This window comes from Euprymna scolopes, chromosome 10 (assembly GCF_053919585.1).
Source record: "Euprymna scolopes isolate OS-2025 chromosome 10, ASM5391958v1, whole genome shotgun sequence".
Taxonomy (NCBI): Eukaryota; Metazoa; Mollusca; class Cephalopoda; order Sepiida; family Sepiolidae; genus Euprymna; species Euprymna scolopes.
In genome coordinates, this window is record NC_136491.1 from 109,442,455 (window position 1) to 109,466,954 (window position 24,500).

Consider the following 24,500-nt stretch of genomic DNA (forward strand, 5'->3'; position numbering starts at 1 on the left):
CCATTCATTTCAATTGATGCCAAATGTGGATTAGAATGTTGATGATGTAAGGAGAGAAGCTTGGTTTTAGATGCATTAAAAGTAACCAGCCACTCCTTTCCCCATTGTACTACATGCTCAAGATCAGAGGAAAGAGAATTGGAGATAACTTGGTCGTTTACTGTCTTAGATGTGCTACCATAAATGGTAGTGTCGTCAGCATAAATGTCTACAAATGATGTAAGGATGTGATTTGGAAGATCATTAATGTAGATCAGGAAAAGAGTTGGGCCCAGGATGGACCCCTGAGGGACACCGGCATTAATACTGTGAGCTTCTGATTTTTGCCCCTCAACTACTACTCTTATGAACCTATCAGAAAGAAATGATTTAATAATTGAGAAGACTTTTCCAGCTATACCATAGCTCGCGATCTTATGAAGTAAACCTATCAAAGGCTTTAGATATGTCAAGAGCAATTGCCCTAGAAAGATTGCCACCGCCGAGAGATTTGCTAATCCTAAGTGATATAACTGTAAGCACATCTGCTGTAGATCTAGCAGACCGGAAACCATATTGAGTTTCACTAAGAAGGTTATTTTTGTTGAGATGTTTGATTACTTCTGTATTTAACACAGATTCTAGCAACTTACTCATGACGCACAGGAGACTTATTGGCCTGTACTGAGAGGGGGGTGAGCGATCACCTGAATTCTTAAATACAGGGTATACTGATGAGATTTTCCAGGGAGATGGGAAACTATTCTCCTTAAGACAACGTTTAAACAGTTTTGTAAGTATGGGCGCTAGTTCAGGTTGAAGTTTTTTGAGTACTATAATTGGAATACCGTCAGGGCCAGTTGCTTTACTGGAATCAAGGTTTTTGATAAGCTTTGCAACATCACGTATAGATATACGTATATCACACATATATATATATATATATATATATATATATATATATATGTGTGTGTGTGTGTGTGTGTGTGTGTGTGTGTGTAAAGGTAAAGGAATGGGGTAGGGAAAGACTCCTAGAAAATATTAACATTACATTGGAATATTTATGCCTAATTGACCTGGATTCACCTTTTTAGATCAAATAGTAACCCAAAAATTAGATTTATTACACCTAGTGATTTAGGTAGCGAATATTAGTAAAAAGATTCTAGATAGAATAATTCTGAATGTATGAAATAAGACGAATTAGGTATGGAGGCTTTGAAACATCTAATAACGCCCTTGGTTGGCCAAGACGTTATTAGTTGTTCCACAAACATAGAGATGGACGTAAATTTATACAATTTAATATGGAGGCATACTACCCCTCTATACCTCAAAGTTTTTAGATTATGCTTTTAAAAAGCTGAACAGTGCACTAATATTACTAAAATACACTTTCTAGATATCAGTCTTAACTTAAATGATAATACATATAAACCTTGTCGCAAAAAAGCCAGAAACATTCTCTATGGATATACACTTTTACCGTCCTACATAAATAAAAAATGCTTATTAACAACGTGTCTAATAGAATCTCAAATCTCCCCGCTAACAATTTTTTTTAACGGAAAAAGAATATAATAAAAATGCGCTTAAGAGATCGAGATATAGGGAAAGTATTGTATAATCAAGTAAATATAACCCACGTTATTATGAAAGTGGAAACAGATGCGAAATTAATGATGCAATATAATGTGGCTTATACAAAATCTGGAGTAAGAAAAAGTAGAAATAACATAAACCTTATAAATAATACAGGGAATAATACTATAAATAGTGACTTGGACGTTTATAGAAACGGAAATACAGTATGATAATTATAGAAGGGAAAAAACAAAAAAAATAATAATAATCATAGGAGCACTAGAAACAATTCTGAAAAACTTTGATAAAGAAGGGAATAAATTGGAATCAGAGGAATGAGTGGAAAGATATAACAATAATAACGGCTGAAATATTAAGGAAAACTCTTGAATGCGGAGACTAATACACATGAGTCACATGCGCGGGTCAGACGAACCACTGCAGAGAAAAACATGAAGAAGTATTACATGGCACCAAGAGCATAGAAGATATCTATAAGTTTTCTATCCCCCCTTCGTCTCCCATTACTCAGTCACAACCACCACAAAGAATGATGCCAAATAGCCGAGAAGGGTCAAGGAGGGTGGAAAGACCGAGGAGAGAGAGAGCACTGACCAGACCTCCGCTAGACAAATACGAAGAAAACTGGGACCTTGTGTAGGCGTATTGCCACTCAAATTTCAATGGAGACAAATGGCCGCTGCTAGCGTGAGATCGATGGTGGGAGGCTGTTGCGATAAGGCAAATTTATTTGCAAATGTTATCAGACGAAGTGGAGAGCGCTGGAAAACTGGGTAGACTTGTTGTCACTCAGATTCCATAGAATCACAGTCTGTTTTCAAGGAGAAATCCTTTATTACCTTTGTGACAGCTCTTTATGGGCCAATAATAATAATAATAATAATAATAATAATAATAATAATAATAATAATAGTAAAATGAACACTAACAATGGGGGAAAATATATTTTTTCAACCATCCGATTAGCGACCATTTATAAACTGAAATACCCAAAGAATTTTACAAAATTATTGACAATAATGTGAAAGAAATCGCAACACTAAACCAATAATTTAATAATTAAAAAAAACTTAAACTTAAAATAAAAAAATAAAAATAAAAATATTCTACGGAATTAGACCATTATATTAAAACTAATAAATGCAACGCTAATAGCAGAGTAAAATTAGAACTATGTATGATATTGTCGGTAGAGATCATAACGCAAAAGGGAAATGTTTTAAGCACACGAGATTATAAAAGATTGCCTGCACAACAGTAAATACTAAGTTAATAAGTTTGATAGTGAAATAATGAATCAATTAGACGAGTATATATATATAGGATATTATAATTTAAACAACAAAGAAAATTATGTATTTGACTAGTAATTACAAGGAAGAGGGATGAAAATAAGTAATAGTATGAAGTAATATTTGTTGCTATGACAACGAATAAATATATGAATCGTATCTTACTCTAAAATAACAAACAACTTGAATGAAGAAGTACACTGTAACTATACTATTGAAAATTAGTTGACAATATATAAAATAAAAGGAATATGGTAGTGAAGAATATACCCTGATCTGTATTATTATATAAATGCGTGTAGTTTCTTATGGATTCCAAAACGACTGAGCTTATATTTTGCAAATTTCACACAAAGATAATTTATATGCCTGGCGGTTTTCTTGGATATGTTTTTTACCGGAATTCATCAGGCAAGTATCGAAAATTGAAAAAAAAAAATAAATAATGATTATAAAAATAGTCTTTCTTTCTTATTGATAAAAAGTATCTTTACAGGATAATATTTTACGTTACACCGGCCAAGGGAGATAATTCTCAGCAAACAAATGGAGATTATAATTTCAACAAATCATTTCTTCTTCAAAAAGAAAAAAAAAAGAACTACTTTCACCTACAGAAATAGACCGCAGTTAGAGTATTTTGCTACGGATGGTCTCCTCTTCAAGCCCGGGTGTACCTCACTATTTTATTTTTATTTTTTTCGTATTAATAAGTTCAATTTACGATATAAGAGTCACCGTTTAAAATCGCCACAAATCATTTGTTCATTTGCATATTTAAAAAGTAAACGTTAATCAAAGGTGACTTTTCCAGGGCATTCATCGTCAAACCTACATATCAGCTGACGTGATATTGTAAACAAAAACCGATGGAATTATCATTAGTATATTTTATTTCTTTTTTTTTTTCGAATTAGTTCATCGGGCAAATTATTCCTAGTAATATGTAATATTTAATAGATGAGCGATTCTATTATACATATACAATCTGCATAAATTAAAAAATCTTGTTTAAGCGTATTGTACAACCGGGCAATGCTGTACGCTTCTAAATAATGTAAATACATGTAGAAATCATCTAAAAATCTAGAAATGTACTAAAATCATATGTAAATTAAAGCAGTAGAATCAGAATGATCAGGTAGTAATTAGTAAACAAATGGAACGAATAAAGGTACAAAGTTAATTACAAGAGTCAAATATTAAAAGAAAATCTGATAACTAGCATTGCACATAATATAACTTAAGAACAAAGTCTATGGAATAAATTGCACCCAGGAGTAGCACTTTTTAACAGTGATAAGGAATACTATTTAAACATAACACAATAATATATGATTAATAATGTGGATGTTAAAATACTTCATTCTAAGTAGGATTTTTTTTTAATCGCAGTACATGTAAAAGCAAACAAATACAGAGGCGGTACATATTTATTGCACCTATAAGCAAATTGAAGGCACTATACAAATATACTTTAAGCAAAAAGGGGTAATGATACTAATGTATTTGAAAGAACTGTAATATGATGATAAATACACCTAATTAAACTAATAATCAAGATTAGCAGATGAAAAGTGAACTATAAACGCATGCTATAAGCGGGTTACATCTTAAAGCATTAATTACTGTTACTAGTAATGAACGATAACTGTAAATGAATATAAATGAATATATAACAAATATTAAATTCAGAATATAAACATTGTAAATCTAGTTTCAATTATATAAATACTGTATTGAAAAACCGAAAATTTAAATTGCCGTACATAAAAACAACCAGTCACCACGTCCACATATATATATATATATATATATATATATATATATATATATATATATATATATATATATATATGTGTGTGTATATATATATATATTATGATTACTTAATTAAATCACATAAATTAATATAGGAAAGTATAAATTTATGCGTAAACTTTAAGTCAACAGTGCTCAATAATAAGCTAGAGCTACGTAGTAAGTTATAAAATATATATGACAATGAAGCTACACAGAATATTCTGCGTTTCATCCACGCTAGGATTCATCAGATTATGCATAACCTGATGAATCCTTGCATGGATGAAACACGAAATATTCTGTAGCTTAATTGCAATATATATTTTATAACTTGCTATTTATATTATATATATTATGTATATACTATATATATTATATATACTATATATATTATATATACTATATATATTATATATACTACATATATATTGTATGTAATAGATATATATATATATATATACATATATACATATATATATATATAAAGCTGAATGTCTGTGTGTGTCTGGTAACGAATAGGCTCCTATATGGTTGACTATTTAAAAAGAAACTGATTACATATAATGATAGAAGATGTATCGAGACATAGAAATGGGTATGTTTGATCTGGCCGAACGGTGGTTCATAAAAATAGTGGGGTCAGCGTTCGCGCCTGGTCCACAAAGTATGGAAATAACAAATTTAAAAGTTAAACAAAAACGTTTACAATGTTTTTGATATAGATTTACATAAGAATACTTTGATAAGTATGTTTTAACTTAAATATGAATGGTCTAATAACGTTGTGGGGTCTACGTTCGCGCCTGGCCTCCATAGAATGGAAATAGGCACACACTTTAATAAAGACTTTTCATATCTATCTGCGTAAGTACACTTTGATAATTATGTTTCAGTTTGAAGAAATATAGTATAATAAAATTACGGGGTGTTCGTTCTCACCTGACCTCCATAGAATGGAAATATATCACAAAGTTTAACAAGGTTTTTTTTTATATAGATCCACAGAATATTGTGATGTTTCAGTGTGAACAGGTATGGTATAATAAATTATGGTGTTTATCTATTTTATTTTTACTTTCATCATATTTTGCTTTGGTTTTGATACCCCCAAATTCAACCCAATTTGAACCAAGCCAACGACGGGTACTTATGCTAGTATATATATATATATATATATATATATATATATATATATATATATATATATATGCCTAAATTAAAAATAAAACATCATGAATAGAAGTTGGAAATATATATATATATATATATATATATATATATATATATATATATATATATATATATATATATATATATATATATGACTAAATAATTATGTTTAAAAAATCCATTGGTGAAATTCGACGTTGGTAGTTTAAAACATTGAATTATATAAACCCATGTGAGTTTTTAGAATATGTGAAGCGCCACTATCATAAAAAATATAAACAAAACCAATAGCATTACTCGAGGAAACGCATATAATGAATAATTTAAATTTGAAAATAAAATAGACTGTATGTTGGTAAATTTAATTACATTGTAATATAGAAAATTAGATTCGCGGAATCTAATATAGGCGACTTGAAATTGAATTATATAAAATAATAGCGAATCTTTAAACTTGGCTCCGACACCGTTATGTAGAACATAAGTTTATCGAAAAAAAAATAAAGGTATAAAATATTTGGTTTTAATTATAATATGTATCTTTGAAAAGTATTACTAAAATAATAGCTTGAAAATTGAATCAATAGAAAATAATAAACTGAATTTTAACATTTTCTCCGAAGCTAACAGTTTAAGCCTGTTCCACCGGAAGTAAATAAAAAACACGCGCAATAGATGGAGACGAACTGGCTACAAACTCAAATGAAATAATAAAAGCTATGTTTACGTTCTCTATACCTCGCTCTCCTCCAACTTCCATCTTCGGTTTAAATAATTATATTAATGTCATTTTATGAATAATTGACTATTTCAACCTAGTGTTCTACATTTAGCTTTATTGCTTTTAACTTTTAACAGATGAAGAGGATAAAGGAGGCAAGAGTGATGGACAGAATACAAAAGAGTAATTTGTTAAACAGCATATAGTGAGAGGATACGAAAATAGTAAATAGAAACTTTGTTTAGATTTTAATACAAATGATGGTTAAGAATTTAAATCGAAGTGTTTTAAAAACCAAATTACATCCTCAAATTGATAAATATTTGAGCGTATATTTTCGTTATTAACGTATATAAAATGCCACAAGGAAATAAACATTAATTTTTAATCTATTTGTTTTTAGTTAGTGCTTTTGCTTATCCTTAATAAGGTCAAAGTCAGGGACATAGCCAGTACACAGAAGAAGACTATGAATGATAGAGCATACAATGAAAGCGGTGAAAAAGGTCGTAAGCGATCAGTCACTTTGCGATTTAATTGTAAATTCTGGTTAACCAAAACAATGAAAATAGAATAATTTTTCATGAATATAAGTCGATATTTTTGCACATATTTTGTGTTATGAAAATATATGGAAAAATGTATTAACCGAACAATTTATTTTTATGAGAATCGCTCCGAACAAGTCAGGAAACCACTTACCGTGAGGATTTAAAAAAATACTACTTAGTCAAACACAAGCCAACGATAAATCTTAGATAGATTCTTCTCCAGAAAACAGCAATTCTTCCTCATTTTTCAGAAACCTCACTCATGTAATGTGTGAACTACGAGACAGAATATTAGGTTAGGAGAAAGTGATTGCGTAACTTTTAATTTTCATTTCAAATGATGTATTTTCAAATAAGTTTTCGTCATAATACTTTTACATCATATATCATGTAAAACAGCGTTTTTCACTGTCTCTAATAGCTTAAATTATAATCATTTCAAAACAATTATATCTTTTTAGAACCTTGAGTACAAAAAAGAAAAAAGCAAATTCGCACATTTTTCTTATTTAAATTAAAGCTAGGTCGAAAAGCTGTTAAAAAAGCTTGCGATATGAACTGAGCTATTATCCCAGGAACCACTACTGGGTGCACAGAACAGAAATTTGGTGACGCCGACGAGGATCTTGAAGATAATGAGTTAGTGGTTCGCCATCCGATATTGACCACGATCAATGTAGAGCCTTAGTCGAAGTCAATCACGCACAACTGTTCAAGAACTTGCTTCTGAATTAGACGTAATGTATAGCACGATTTCAAACCACTTAAGAAAGGCTGGAAAAACAAAAGAAAGATTGATAAATAGGTGCTTCACGAATGGGATGTAAAAGAAACGCCATTATGAAGTGTCGTCTTCCCTTTTACGCAACAAGAACAAGCTCTTTCTCGACCGGGTTGTGAATTGCGATGAACGTGAGTCGTTTACAGAAACCGGCGACGCACAGCTTAGTGGTTAGATGCCGACGAAGCCCCAAAACACTTTACGAAGCTAGAATTGCACCAAAAATGTCATGCTGACTGTTTGGTAGTCTGCGACCGGTTTTATCCAGTAGTTTTATTTTTAATGCTGGCAAAAATATTACGGTGGATCAGTACTGTCAACAAATGGATGAAATACACAGGAACTTCGCCAACAATTTTCAATCTTAGTCAACAGAAAAGCCCAATTCTCCGCCGCGGCAATACCCAACCGTCCGTTGCTAAACCTACTCTGCAGAAGTTGAATGAATTGGGCTACGAAACTCTGCCTCATCCGCCATACTCTCCAGACCTCACACCGGACGACTACCATTTTTTAAGCATCACGACAACTATCTACGTGATAATACTTTGAAAACCTAAGCGATATCAAAAACGCTTCCGGAGACTTCCACGCTACCAGACCACAAGATTTTTACGTACTGGCATAAATCACTTGTTTTGCACCGGCAAAAATGTGTTGATTCTGGAGGTTCCTATTTCGATCAAAAATTTTTGTTTGAGCAGACATATGTTCCTATTAATTTTAAAATGAAAACTACAAGAACCTTGTCAAATTGATAAAACATGTTAGAGTTACCGAGATCAACCGAGCGTTAGTTAATTATTAGATTTCTGGAAAATAGTCGCATAAGTAAACATAATATTTTACTTAAACAAACAGAAGAAATCTACATCAAAACAATTTGTGAGAAAAATATGCTTTTAATTTTTCTTTTCATTTTTTACCTTTCCGAAAGTAAAACTTTACTTATCTTTCTCACACAGCTGTTGTTTTATTGCACCGGAAGAAAATATTGCTACCAATAAGTGGTAAAGTTTGGCTAATTTATACAATGAAAATAACGAGACACTCAACCGTTTTATGCTTTTCATTGGATAAATGAAAAATATAAATGTTTATGTCAAGCTAAAAACATGCTCAACAAACATCCAGAAAGTTTGTATTCATATGTTTAATGAACATAATTCCGGAAATATAATATTTAAAATTGTTAAAAAAGATTCATTATTATGAGATCAAATTGCTATTCAGATCATGAATGTTCTCATCAATTTACGAGAACTTAAGCTTCATTTTTTGTTAATTTTTAATAAGCACTATCAACTCTTCAGCTCCAGAAAACTATCGGTGAGAACTTACTATTAATCTACATTGTATTTTAACAGACCGGTGCGCGTATATACATATGTACATCAAATTAACGTTGGAAAATCTGTGGAAACAAAACCACTCGAACGCCAATGTTTATAAACGTTTTATAATAAAGAGAACAATAACAGAAAATGTTAAGGAGATATGTTACTTTTGTACGTCTGGAGGTAATGGGGGGAAAAAACAGACAGATAGATGGATTATGCCTCCCGATTTTCTTGCTTTCATTGTAGGCGTATTGAGACGTTTTTAATGTTTGCAATCCTGTCAGCTAAGAGACAGACATCTCCTACCGGAAGTCACATGATTTTTAAGGTGCCACTTCGATTCCCTTCGTTCGTTATGCAATTACAACTCTCGTAAACTTACTGCTGTATGTTGCAATATTTTTGCATATTCACTAAAGATTTGGACGTTTATATTTATAGCCAGGAGCGCGATGCGAATGAACCAATCATGTACCAAAATCGCTGTATCTCTTTTTTGTTGTCATCCATTTTGGGATCACTTATCTATTACATTTTAGTGAGAAATTTCTACTCTCTTAACTCCATCACGAGATGTACCAATTATTTACCAGGTAACAGGCATGCTGAGGTGATTTACGCTACTGTATAAATGCCTTATCAATGCAAGTAACAATGAATGACTTTCTCTGAATCTTTCCCTTTTATCCAGACATGGATTTATATGTAGCTGTCTATATCAAAATGTTTATAAGCTTATTATATTATTATGGATTTTAATTTTTATATTATTATGGATTTTAATTTTTATATTATTATGGATTTTAATTTTTATATTATTATGGATTTTAATTTTTATATTATTATGGATTTTAATTTTTATATTATTATGGATTTTAATTTTTATATTATTATGGATTTTAATTTTTATATTATTATGGATTTTAATTTTTATATTATTATGGATTTTAATTTTTATATTATTATGGATTTTAATTTTTATATTATTATGGATTTTAATTTTTATATAATTATGGATTTTAATTTTTATATTATTATGGATTTTAATTTTTATATTATTATGGATTTTAATTTTTATATTATTATGGATTTTAATTTTTATATTATTATGGATTTTAATTTTTATATTATTATGGATTTTAATTTTTATATTATTATGGATTTTAATTTTTATATTATTATGGATTTTAATTTTTATATTATTATGGATTTTAATTTTTATATTATTATGGATTTTAATTTTTATATTATTATGGATTTTAATTTTTATATTATTATGGATTTTAATTTTTATATTATTATGGATTTTAATTTTTATATTATTATGGATTTTAATTTTTATATTATTATGGATTTTAATTTTTATATTATTATGGATTTTAATTTTTATATTATTATGGATTTTAATTTTTATATTATTATGGATTTTAATTTTTATATTATTATGGATTTTAATTTTTATATTATTATGGATTTTAATTTTTATATTATTATGGATTTTAATTTTTATATTATTATGGATTTTAATTTTTATATTATTATGGATTTTAATTTTTATATTATTATGGATTTTAATTTTTATATTATTATGGATTTTAATTTTTATATTATTATGGATTTTAATTTTTATATTATTATGGATTTTAATTTTTATATTATTATGGATTTTAATTTTTATATTATTATGGATTTTAATTTTTATATTATTATGGATTTTAATTTTTATATTAATATGGATTTTAATTTTTATATTATTATGGATTTTAATTATATACTTATGAATATTAACATTCCTAATTTCGGAACAGATTACAAGTACCAGGCAAAAGAGAGTTTGTAGTCCACAACACTAAATGAAAAAAGGTTTGTTAAATAAAACTAGTATTTAATATATATATAAATGTCGTTTTAGAGGTGTTTTCTATTTGTTTGTGTTGGTCTTCAGTGTTGCATTTTTTTTCTTTATTATAAAGAAGTCTAGGGTATTAAAATGAATATTTAAATATCATCAGTTATATTCTCCTTTACCTGGCCAGACGGTTACACCATCCACTACATAAAATATACAGGAATAAATACCTCTTCATTCAAGATCGATTTTCTAAGCCTCGTTCTGATTTTTTTCTGCATTTTGCTTTTCAATTTATTACCACATCAATTTTGTGTTTTATTCTATATCCATATGATTGTCGCGTAATTGCTTTCTCGCGGTTAAATTTATTCGTTTTCAGTCTTTATCTAATTCTGTCAGCCATATTTTAGTGTATTCGCATTCGCAGCTAGATAAGCAACTTTGTCAGTCGGCTGTTTTTTATCGACGTTTCGAACAACATCCTTATGCTTTTTATTTTTTTCAACTCTCTCATCCCAACAAGTTTAGCCCAACGTCGTAATCTACGTGAAGGATATTACGGTCATTTGAAAAGGGCAACTCTTGATTAGAACTAAAAATATTGCTTAAGGCAAAAAATGTTTCATTTCATTTGGCTGAGTACGGTACATTTATCTCACTTTAATCTTATCTTGCTGACTGGACTGAACTATTTATTTTTTGTATACCCCTTTCGTAATTCTTATGATAATGTTTTGATTTCATAAGTTGGTCGGTCTATAGGGTGTCATGTTTCGGTTACAAATATTACTTTCATTTCGCAGCGTTGAGCATTTATAGACGCGTGTTATTTATTTATTTTTTTATTTATTTATTTTTTATTTTACTCACGTTCACACTAAGAAGGCACATCGCCACTTGGACGTAAAAGGCTACTATTTGGCACCATACACAAGAAAGATTAAGAAGACGTTGATTTATATTATATTTGAACTTCTACATATCAGTACAGTTAGAGAAGTAGGTAGCTGGAAGAAAATTCCAATGTCTAGATGTTCGAGGCAAGAAACTATTAGGGTAGAAAGCTTTCTGGCATTTAGGGACCTCAACAGTGAAGGGACGTGATTTAGCTGCTAAGCGGGTTTATCGGGGATATGTCCGTCGGGGGGGGGGGGAGGGGGGCACAAGTGTAACGAATTCATCAGAGCACATTCCATTAAAATACAGCGATGCAACATTGCGGCGATGGGACAGGGGTTTGAGCTTGATTGACAAAGTGGGACCGATTAGATTGAAAACTCTTTTGGGGCCCTATCCAAGGGGAAGAGACTAGTGGTAAATGCACCAGCTCAGATGTGGCAACAATACTCCATGCATGTTCATATCATTAATACAAAACTATTTATCATACTTATTTAATCTTTACTAACCTAATCTTCATGTGCAATACTCACCCTATTATTACATACCCAATTGTTGGAAAAATGTATAAAATAATCCGATATTCGTTTTCAAAGCAGCCAGCGAAAACCAGAGACGCCAGAACTTCTAAAGTCTACGTTTTTCGTATGAAATCATAACCATATCTGCTTTTATCTTTTCGATGGCATTGTAAACGTGTAATATATATTTGTGTTTGAAAGTATTTTAATAAGATATCATAAGATATCATTTGACTATCCACGCATACATACGTATAATTAGAAAGGGGCGTTTTTTTTATATAGACACTAGAAACTAGGAGAACAGGAGTGCCCGCGGATCCCAATGTTCCGTTTTTCAAATCTCACAGGGCGTTTATTTCGTTGGTAAATCCAGCTGGTCATATTTCTCTGGTGATTTTGCCAGACAAAGGTTCAGTTTTTCTTATCCCCATCATCACAATCGCATACTTATTCTTTTTCATCTTCCTATTCTGCTGTTTCTTTTCGTGTTGTTTTTTTTTTTCAGGTTCAGTCACATAAATTAGTATATTCTTTTTTTAGTCAGATTTTCTTTCATTTTCCGTAACCTGTAACTTCTTAATGCCTATATGTGTGAATATCACACCATTCACTTTCTATGCGCAACATTAGACACGGGGTAGATATTAAGCCGGTATTCTATCCATTTATTACGAATGGGACACTCAAATAGCATGATGTCTCTTGTCATTTTTTCTTCTTCTTCTTCCCCTTCTTAATAACGGTTTTTATACACGTTATTTACAGGGTGAAACCTAAAATCTATTCGAACAACAAACATCTTTTATAGGTTTTATTATTACTGCAGAATATATATAATCACAATAACCGTTCTCTATTCATCAATGAGATGAACTTGATCTTTCATAGTCCAACTGCTCATTGTCGTTATCTAAATGAACGAGACAAACCCTCTCTACTACCAATAAACTTCGCTCGCTTTAGCGATCCCAACATATATAGCTTTTATTCAATTCTAATTAAAAATTCCACATAACCTGATTTAAACTTGATAGAGAAATATACAATACTAATGCTTTTTTACACGTCCGTCTCCTCTCTTACTTTAAGAAAAGTAATGCCTCTTTTGAAAAAAAAATACGTATTCCAGTATTTATCTGAGTACCAGGACTCATTGAAGAGGGGGTTCAAAAACTACATAGCAAATATATCCGGTGAACAATGTGCAAGAGAGATTCAAACAATTGTACTTAAAAGGACTGTTAGAATTTTTGAAAATATTTTGGTTGGAATATATGAGATAGCGGGTGCATGTCTGCCACCCGGTAGGATGTCTCATTCCCAACTTGAACAAATCAATAAGAAATAAAAAAGGAACAGTCTTTTGAATAATGTATAAAAGTCCACGTGTTCACAGTTATAAATAATTGATTTTATACATATTTTCTTTCGTGTTGCATTTTACTTTTTTATTACTATATTGAATCGGATTGATTTGAAATTCTACTAATAAAATGGGGGAAGACTTACTAAGCAACTAAGTCATATATATATATATATATATATATATATATATATATATATATATATATATGAGAGAGAGAGAGAGATAAGAAGTGCGATATTCATAAATGAATTATTACTGAATAAAACATTGTCTTCTTTTTGAATACTAATTCATACTTGATTCATTTTATTCTCTCAGCCTCGATCTTAATCCGACGGCCGGTGTTTTATGGTCTGATCTTCGGCACTCTCGGCTAATGCTGTTTTTAAGTCATGCTTGTATCATCTTTTGTTGCAGCATCGATCTGATTCTCACTGGCATGTCATTTTATTTTTGTTTACAATTTTGTTATGCTTAGTTCGTAATCCACTTTCACAACCTCGTTCCGATTACTGTGACTGTTGGCTTGTTACTTATGGTCTTTGTGTTTTTGCTGTTCAGTTTCTTAGTCTCGATTCTATTACGGAAGCCATTTTGTATTTTATTTACTCTGTGTTTTATCATAATATCATTCTCTCCTTACAACTCCTACAATTTGATTTATTCATTTTCTCAGCCTTCGTCGTATTCTGGCAGCCATGTTTATTTTAGATGCATACTAACATTTCGATGACAATGTTATCGGACGGTTGTTCAATCAATCCGTTAGACATACTTTCCAAAAAGAAGGCGTTAGCACACTCCGGCAGGAAGCGGTACTATGATATCAGAAGCACCAGTGTAGTATTAAGAAAAATAAAACCTTAAATAGATTATTCTTACTGTAATATTTCCTTACTAAAATAATTCTTTATACGTCATTATTTTATTGTATTTGCCTGGCGCTGCAGTTTCGCTTCGTTCAATTCTTACTACATTCCATTGGTGGCCGTCCATCTTTTTCATCAGTTTAACTATACAAATAAAACTTCTTTTCATGCAGAAAGAAATACAGAGACGTTCACTGAGAGTTTCTAAAGTATCATTTCTGTAAAGAACTGACAGATTGATTAACTTCGGTGATCTGATGAGAACCGGTGTGTCAACGTGATTATGCCGTGTTAATGCACGTACAAACAGACATATGCGCACTCATAAACATGCATGCATGCACATATATACACACGCATACGCTTTACGTTTCTTGATAGATAAATAAACTAACACAGTTGAATTTTTTCGGAAATACTTGCCTCCTTACGAGAACTAAATAAGACACAAGGTTGGTTTTATATGTGGGATTTTTTAGAAAAGATAAGTGTGATGCCCCAGATTGGAACAGAAATAAACTTTGCCTCTAGAAAGTGTTCTTTTCGTTTACTTGACTTTAGTCGACACTTAATAATTAATTGACTCTCTTGCTGGTTCATTCTCTTCCCGTCTAACTACACGTAGGATTTTCAGATCAAATAGGCGATCGATAGACTGATGTATAAAATATCTCTTCTTCAAAAATTCATATGTCGTGTTTACAGATCAAAATAAAAAAGACAAGGTTATAAGCATAGGGTGATTTTGATTAGAGATAATGAATTATCCTCGGTTCATTAATAAACACAACAAAAAAAGTATTATTTCAAATTGAAATGATTTAAACTTGTATTATTCACGTTATTCGTATTACTGCTTTCATTTCTGCGTTATTTTCACGTTCAGACGATGTAACTTTAGAGGTTATTCATGTGTATCTTGTCGAACTCGGGAATCTTTCTACTAAAATTGGCAATCTGCATTGAATTTTGAAGGGGACTCTTTATTTACTCCAGTGATAGCATGCTCTCGTTTTGTCAGATAAGACTTAATTGAAGTTCTAAGTAATTGCCAGTTGTCTGTTTTGTGTTGTTCGCAGTGAAGATTGAACTTGCACGCCCCAGAAACGTCTAACTTACAATTGTATTTTATCAAGTATTTTTTTTACATAGGCATCACCACTTATCAAGGCCAAGAGGCCACTCAAGGATAAGGGTTAAAGAGTGTACAGTAGACATTGGACAATATAGTAATCATTAGTAATGAAAATTTGGTTAATTTGATAACTTATATAGAACCGCTCATCAAGAACTTATTTACGTTAGACTTGAACACAACCATATTGTAGTCAGCCGGAAAGCAGGAAAACGGAAGACAATTCCACAGGCGTGCAGTTCTAAGAAAGAAACTTTGTTCATGGAATCTACGTTTAGGTTTAGGCACAGATAAAGAGTGGGGGGAATTATTGATAGTGTGTGCAGCTAGACGAGTGTTTCTTGTGAATGTTTGGCGAGGGGAGACCATAGATTGAAGCTCAGTTGAACACCTTCCATGAAAATAACGATACATCAGAGACAAACTCGCAACATCTCTTCTGTGAGATAGAGGTTGCAAGGAAGAGAAAAGGACATCTCCTACGAGGCTACGAAGTCTATTTTGAACTCTATCAAGGCAGGACAAGTCTTTTCTAGCAGCTTCTGCCCAGATGTGGCAACAATACTCCATCCTTGGACGTACCTGGCTCCTATATAGATAGAGAATAGCATCAGCAGTGAGATATTTACCGGATCGATAGAAGGATCCCACCATCTTTCCAGCGGCCTTGGCAACAGATTTGATGTACGTGTTCCATTTAAGATCAGGAGTAAAGGTCAAGCCCAGAAGCTTGTCAAAACTTGAGGCCTCCTGAACACGAGAGCCATTCATTTTAATTGATGCCAGATGTGGATCAGAATGTTGATGATGTAAAGAGAGAAGCTTGGTTTTAGATGCATTAAAAGTAACCAGCCACTCCTTTCCCCATTGTACTACGTGCTCAAGATCAGAGGAGAGAGAATTGGAGAGAACTTGGTCGTTTACTGTCTTAGATGTGCTACCATAAATGGTAGTGTCGTCAGCATAAATGTCTACAAATGATGTAAGGATGTGATTTGGAAGATCATTAATGTAGATCAGGAAAAGAGTTGGGCCCAGGATGGACCCCTGAGGGACACCGGCATTAATACTGTGAGCTTCTGATTTTTGCCCCTCAACTATTACTCTTATGAACCTATCAGAAAGAAACGATTTAATAATGCAGAAGACATTTCCAGCTATACCATAGCTAGAGATCTTATGAAGTAAACCTTTATGCCATACCCTATCAAAGGCCTTAGATATGTCAAGAGCAATTGCCCTAGAAATGTGGCCTCCGTCGAGAGATTTGCTAATCCTATGAGATATAACTGTAAGCACATCTGCTGTAGATCTAGCAGAACGGAAACCATATTGAGTGTCACTAAGAAGGTTATTTTTGTTGAGATGGTTGATTACTTCTGTATTTAACACAGATTCCAACAACTTACTCATGACGCACAGGAGACTTATTGGCCAGGACTGAGAGGGGGATGAGCGATCACCTGAATTCTTAAATACAGGGTATACTGATGAAATTTTCCAGGGAGATGGGAAACTATTCTCCTTAAGACAACGTTTAAACAGTTTCGTAAGTATGGGCGCTAGTTCAGGTTGAAGTTTTTTGAGTACTATGATTCGAATACCGTCAGGGCCAGTTGCTTTACTGGAATCAAGGTTTTTGATTAGCTTGGCAACATCACGTACAGATATACGTATATCACATAGCGTGTTTTCTGATACAGGAGGAAATATTGAGGGTTGGCGGCCTTGGGCGCAAAGGGTAGAATTAGCTGCAAAGTTCTTGACAAAGAGTTTGGCTTTGTCTGATGCTGATGAGATTACCTCAGGTCCATTGATAATAGTTGGGATGGAGCACACGCTTCTGTTCAGGATTCTGTTTGCTATTTGCCAAAACTGGTGGGAACCAAGCCGCTGCTCAGCTACTTTGGGCTTAACAGATTGAGCATACAACTCTCTTGCATTCTTTATTACTTTCTTACAATGGTTGCTGGCAGTCCTGACAGCGGCTTTAGTTTCCATACATCTATTACGTTGGAAGCAGTGGAAAAAGTGATTTCTGTATTTAATTCACTACGCTATTACGTTGAGTTCGACCGAAAATTTCGCGATTTCCACAAGATACACATACAGAAGCTCGGAGATCCATCGACCGAAACGTTGTGAAAAATGAGATCAGTAGACTGAATAATCTTAATAATACGAATTATAAAATTGTCGCACTAGAAAAAGACGACATGGTTTCATTTCCGTTTGATAAAAAACTGGATTTTTATTGCAGATCAATTACTAGTTGCCCAGTTGTGTACAAATCTTAAGAGCTATCAAGCGTGAAAATGTCACAATTTTCAACGAGTAAGATTGGAGATACGCCACTGTAAAACTCTCTGATCCAGTTATGATAATAAAACCATTGCCAATACCCTTAAAATGCATCGGTGGATTGCCACGAATAACAGGGACAAGCTCAGAGTGAAAAAAACAAAGTTATTGGTCACGGTTATGGTCTCTGGTGTGGTTTCAAGTTGAGACCACATCATGGAACCTCAAATCTTCGCAGTCGGTTTGAAAGTCAACACCAAAGTGTACCTGGATGTGCTGAAGTGTATGTGATCAGTGATGCAATCATGTGGCCGTTGCAGACCTGGGTGGGGCAACAGGACTCGGCACCGACCCACAAGTCCAGAGACCCATGCTTTTTTTTTTCAGGAGTGCTTCGACTTTGTACCCTTCTCTCACTGACCCCTCTTTTCCCCCGATTTCAACCCGTTGGGTTACTTCCTTTGATCATACGTCGAGAACATCACCACCATGACCTACCACAATAACAAAGCCAGTCTGATCGCCGCCATCTGTCGATTTTCGCCGAGTTCCCGCCGGCGCTTGTGGAACAAGCATTCTCCAATTTCCGGACCTATCTCGAGGCGGTCATTGAGGCTAAATGCGGCTACATTGAATAAATGTCAGTTCTACTACATAATGTTGCCTGAATTAATTCTTGCAATAAAAGTTTTAAAATAAAGTTGTAGTGTTGCCTTTTTTATTTTTTTAGGGTCGACAAATGTATCGTCCCACCAATATCCTCATTTCAAAAATTCTAATTTAATGTATATTGTTTTGCGCTGATTATTTTTTTTTATTATATAAGGATGCAGTTTATATTGAACAGGAGTGTTTTAGTTAAAATGTATGATGTTATGGCATTCGTTAGATCTGTCACGCTTAACTTTGAAATATAATTCCCGGTGTTGTAGATTGTTTTAGATAAGCATTGTTCGTTTCTATTATCATTATATTATTACGCTTATCGCTCCATCCGTTATCATGCTGTGCATCCCTAAAAAAGGAAAGTGGAATATTCCAAATAAAACTTGTCACCACCAAAAAAAAAAAAAAAAAAAAAAAAAAAAAAAAAATTGGTGTCGCTGTTGAGGCAAAACTAATCAAAATAATTTATCTTTCTTGGTTTTTTGGATAAGATCAAAGTGTAGTATATGTTCTTCAGATGCTACATTTCAAGTTATTCTCTCTTAGTGGAGGAGAAATCCTTTGCGACTAAGACAATTTTTTCTCCACGTTAAAAAACGACCCTGGTTTCTAAATCTGTCCCGTAGGGAGGCATTGTGAATAGGTACTACGTTTAATGTAACAAAGTTTTAATATTACAAAAGTAACTGGGAAATGTAATGTCTGGTTTAATTAAAAATGCCTTGGAAATGCACCTTCTGATTAATTATAAAATGCACTGGAAATGTCTCTTCGGATTAATTATAAGATGCCCTGGAAAATGTCCCTTCTGATGATTTTTTGTTTACTTGTCTCCCCACAAAGACGGAGTTGAACATGATGTCGGTTAAAAATTTTGGGGAAAACCAGCTCCCCAAAAGGGGGACTCTGATCAATAACAAAAATAAAAATTGTATCATTAATTAAGGGTTTCTCCTCCATTAACCAAGACCAAAAAAGAGGGGATTTAAGTCACTGGAATACTGAGAGTGATACTACACTCAGAAATTAATGTTGAAGCAATGGTTGCCTAATCGCTGACCGTGTTATGTTTTAATGTATTAATTTCGAAAAGCTGCTGAAACAGTGTATGATTTAAACATTACTTTATTTCAAGTATATTTAAACAGTGGGGGGATATAAAGTCAGTCCCAGAAATTACTTAAACCATTTACAATTTAAACATTACTTTATTTCATGTATATTTTTAACAGTGGGGTGGGGAATATGAAGTCGGTCCCGGAAATGGCTTCAACCATGTACGTTTGGACATTACTTTATTTAATCTATATTTTTAAAAGTAGGATGGGAGATAAGAAGTTGGTCCCGGGGATAGCGGAAAAAGTTTACAATTTAAACATTACTTTATTTCATCTATATTTTTAACAGTGGGGTGCGGGATATGAAGTAGTCCCGGAAATGGCTGAAACACTTTACTATTTAGACATTACATTTTTTCATGTATATTTTTAGCTGTGGGTCGGGGGATACGAAGTCAGTCCCGGAAATGGCTAAAACAGTGTACGATTAAAACATTACTTTATTTCATGTATATTTTTTTAACAGTGCTGTGGCGGATATGAAGTCAGACCCGGGATTGAATGTGATAAGCGCAAATATATACTAGCAGAAACGTCGCCTAGTATTGAATGAGATAAGTGAAAAACATATAGTAACAGAATACCCAGCGTCGCCCAGGATCGAATTAGATAGGTGAAGGATATATACTAGCAGAATATGCGGCGTAACCTGGGATTGGATAAGATAAGTGAAACATATATACTATCAGAATACCCGGAATTGATTGATGTGTTTGTAATTAAATAATCATCCCAGGCAATATATCACAGTTATTATTAAGTAAGGGGGAGCGACATACTGGGTTTAAGTTATGAAAATTATTGTCGAAATTAGTAACATATCCAAGAATTATAAAAAATGATGAAATGTGAGTTAATTGATTGGCGTGTTTGAACTAAAATAATCAGCCTAGACAATAAATCAAAGTTATTTAGTAAAAAGGGAGGTGCAGAAAATATGGGTTAAAATCATGAAAAATGATTGTCGAAATAAGTAACATATCCAAGAATTAAGAAAAATGATGAAATGTGATTTCATGCATTAGTGTGTTTGTAATGAAATAATAAGCCCAGAAAATATATCAAAGTTATTATTTTATCAAGGAAGAGGGAGATAATGTGGGTACAAATTATGGAAAATGATTGTCGAAATTAGTAACATATCCAAGAATTATGAAAAATGATTAAATTGAGGTTAATTTATTGGTTTGTTTGAAATGAAATAAGCAGCGAGGCAAATATATTAAAGTTATTATTTTAGTAAGGTTGGGCGATAATGTTGCCATAAAATAAAAAAAAAATATTGTCGAAATTAGTAACATATCCAAGAATGAAAAATGATGAAATGTGAATAATTGATGTGTGTGTTTGTAATGAAATAATCAGCCTATACAATATATCAATGCTATTATTTTAGTAAGGTGTGCGAAATGGTGAGTTACAAATGATGAAAAATTGACATAATTAGTACTATATCCAAGAATTTATTACATATGAAAAATGCCGCTGTCGAATTTCCACAGGTCCCGCTAGTTGGTATTATTATGACTCGTCTTGGTTTCAGTCGATGTATCCTTATTCACGTTCATCTGGTTGAATTTAAGAATTGTTTCGAAGTGATAAGATATTTCGAACTTTGTTCTATTGTTCTGGTTCCATCGACCAGTGTTAATGCTATTAATACTTATTTCTAGAATTGTTATTCTAAATATTGATCAGAATTCAATCCGTTGTGCAAATAAATTATTTGATCTGATTTTTAGTTAATATCGGATTCAACCGGTAACCACTTGAAGACTGACACTTTGAACGGATTGTTTATCAACATCTTTATTACGACACTACAAATAAGTTCAGTTCAAAATCACGCATAAGTTTCCGAGTTCTAAAAAATGATTTTCAAGTTTTAAATAATGAACTGGAAGATGATCGAAGTTCTTATCTGCTAAATTATTTTAAAAATAACAATTGAGAGGATAATACTTATCGTTGTCCGTCAGACTTCATTTTTAAATAGCATTTTTCTCTGTGAAGTAAAAGTTTGAAATAGTATTCTCCTTGATCTAATCAGGCTTATGTCTTAAGTAGTGTTTTCTTTGGTGTATCAAACGTAAGTTTCAAATAGTTTACTTTAATTAGGCGAAATTTTTTAGTAGGCTTCTTGGTGGTTCATCAAACTTGAGTCTAAAATAACATTCTATTTAATAACCATGGCTTATGGTTTAATAGTATTTTCGTTGGTGTGTCAAACTTGAGCTCTAAATAGCAATTTCTTCGGTCTGAGAAAATTCAGTTTAAAATAGGTATCTTATTGGTTTGCTATGTTTAAGAATTAAGTAAGATTTTCGTTGATCTGTCATATATATAAATATATATATATATATATATATATTAATTGAATTTTATCAGACTTTAATGCTTAAAATTGAAATAGCATTCTCGTAGCTTTGCCAAGCTTAAGCTTTAAATAGAGCAAACTGTCAAACTATAAATAATTCACATAATATTTGGGCTGGTGAATGAGTTTCAATTAAGGGATATTGATAAAGTGAAGAAACTTATCTTTTATCTTCTGTGCAACCTCTTCCTCTCTCGACGAAGTAATGTTGCTAGTCTCAGTCTTTTCTATAAATAGTATTATGGAATGTTTTTTTTAGAATTGTCTAGTAGATATTTATTTCCGGTTTCAATTGTTTCAGCTCGTTTGACTCGTTAGTCGTGTGGTCTTCAGTACCATGATGTTTTGATAATTCGTTGTTTTACACGTTCTTATTTTAGTAGCTTCTTTTCCATAGAATGCTTTCCTCCTAGCTATAACCCTGGTATTTTCAAAACAAAGGCCAATAAACCCATCCTGTCTTTGGGATAATCATCTTTTGATTTTGTGTACTCCTTACATCAAGTGGCTTCACGTGCTGTTTGGACCGATTTCTAGAAAAAAAAACAATTGGATGGAACACTAGCATAATTACACCTTTTATTTGAAACTCAGCAACTGTTTAAAATATTTGAACTGTTCATCTTTCATAGCATCGATCTTTGATCTGATTCCAGCGATCATGTTTATTTTTCTTGGCGTTCACCGTTCTTCTATTTACGCTGGCTTTCATAACCACTCTCCATATTTCCTTCAGTTGCTGACGTCGACTTCGTGCTAATCTGGTTACCATCTTATGTGCATCTTACGTTATTTCGAATTCCTATCCTGCTCAGCCATATTCATTAGGTTTTTTTTTGTTTTTATGTTTTTGCTGCAGGCGACATAGTTCTTAGCTAATAAAATATGAACAAGTCGCTTCACTTACTTTTCTTGATTCTAGTTTAGATGGCGTTGAACTAATTGATTAATTTTCAAGAAACCAACTAATAAAAAATGGCGACGAGTCTATCCAAAACACTGATCAAATTTGATTATAAATGTATATGATTCTTAGTTTGTTTTAAATCTTTGTTTTCCACATGCGTAAGAGACATTTCAATAGAAAATAAAGAATTACTGTTAAAGATTATATCTTATAATAATAATAAACACATAGACGGGCACAAACGAGCACAATTACACACGCATGCACACACTCATACACACACACATATATATTATATATATATATATATATATGTGTGTGTGTGTGTGTGTGTGTGTGTGTGTGTGTGTGTGTGTGTGTGTGTGTGTGTGTGTGTTCAGGATGTAAGAAACATAAAGACTATGTTGTTGTTTTAAATTTGTTATTAATAGTATCATGTTACAAAAAACGGAGGACCAATCGAAATATCAAAATAAAAAAAAATAATACATTAAAAATAATATCGTTTTTATGCATTTGATTTCGTCTGTAACCCTCAACATACTTCTGGGGAATAGCATACAAAATTGCATACGCACGCACGCACACACACACACACACACACACACACACAGATGCTCACATATAGAAAACTGTGCGAATATTTCAACAGAAATTTTATAATGTACATAAAAACAGTTACTAAACTATGCCATTATGGAATATATAGAAGCGAAAAAGCATTCTAAAAACATCTGTTTCCTGCGACTTACACTATATATATATATATGTATATATATATATATATATATATATATATATATATATATTTAAATATGTATGAATAAAAAAATCAATACGAAAAATATATAAATGTTTATATCTTATATCTTTCCTGTATTTATTTCCTATATGTTGACATGTAGGAATACAAAAGGTCTTTGGAAAAAAAACAAGAATGTTTTCTTTCAAAAGCACATAATTTTGGATCGATCCTTCGATCTTCCTTCGTGTGAATGTGAAACTAGAATCAAGAAAAGTAAGTGAAGTAACTTGTTTATATTTTACATATAAATTATAATCATATTACTAAATATTAAAATAGTTCTAGGATATATATATATATATATATACCTATTGAGTTTATTATATATCTACATTACAACGAGCACTGTTCTTCTTGTATTTTAATTACATTAGTGATTTTACTATCACAGGAAAATACACTCCGCTCTGTTCTAATCCCCTTTATATATATATATAT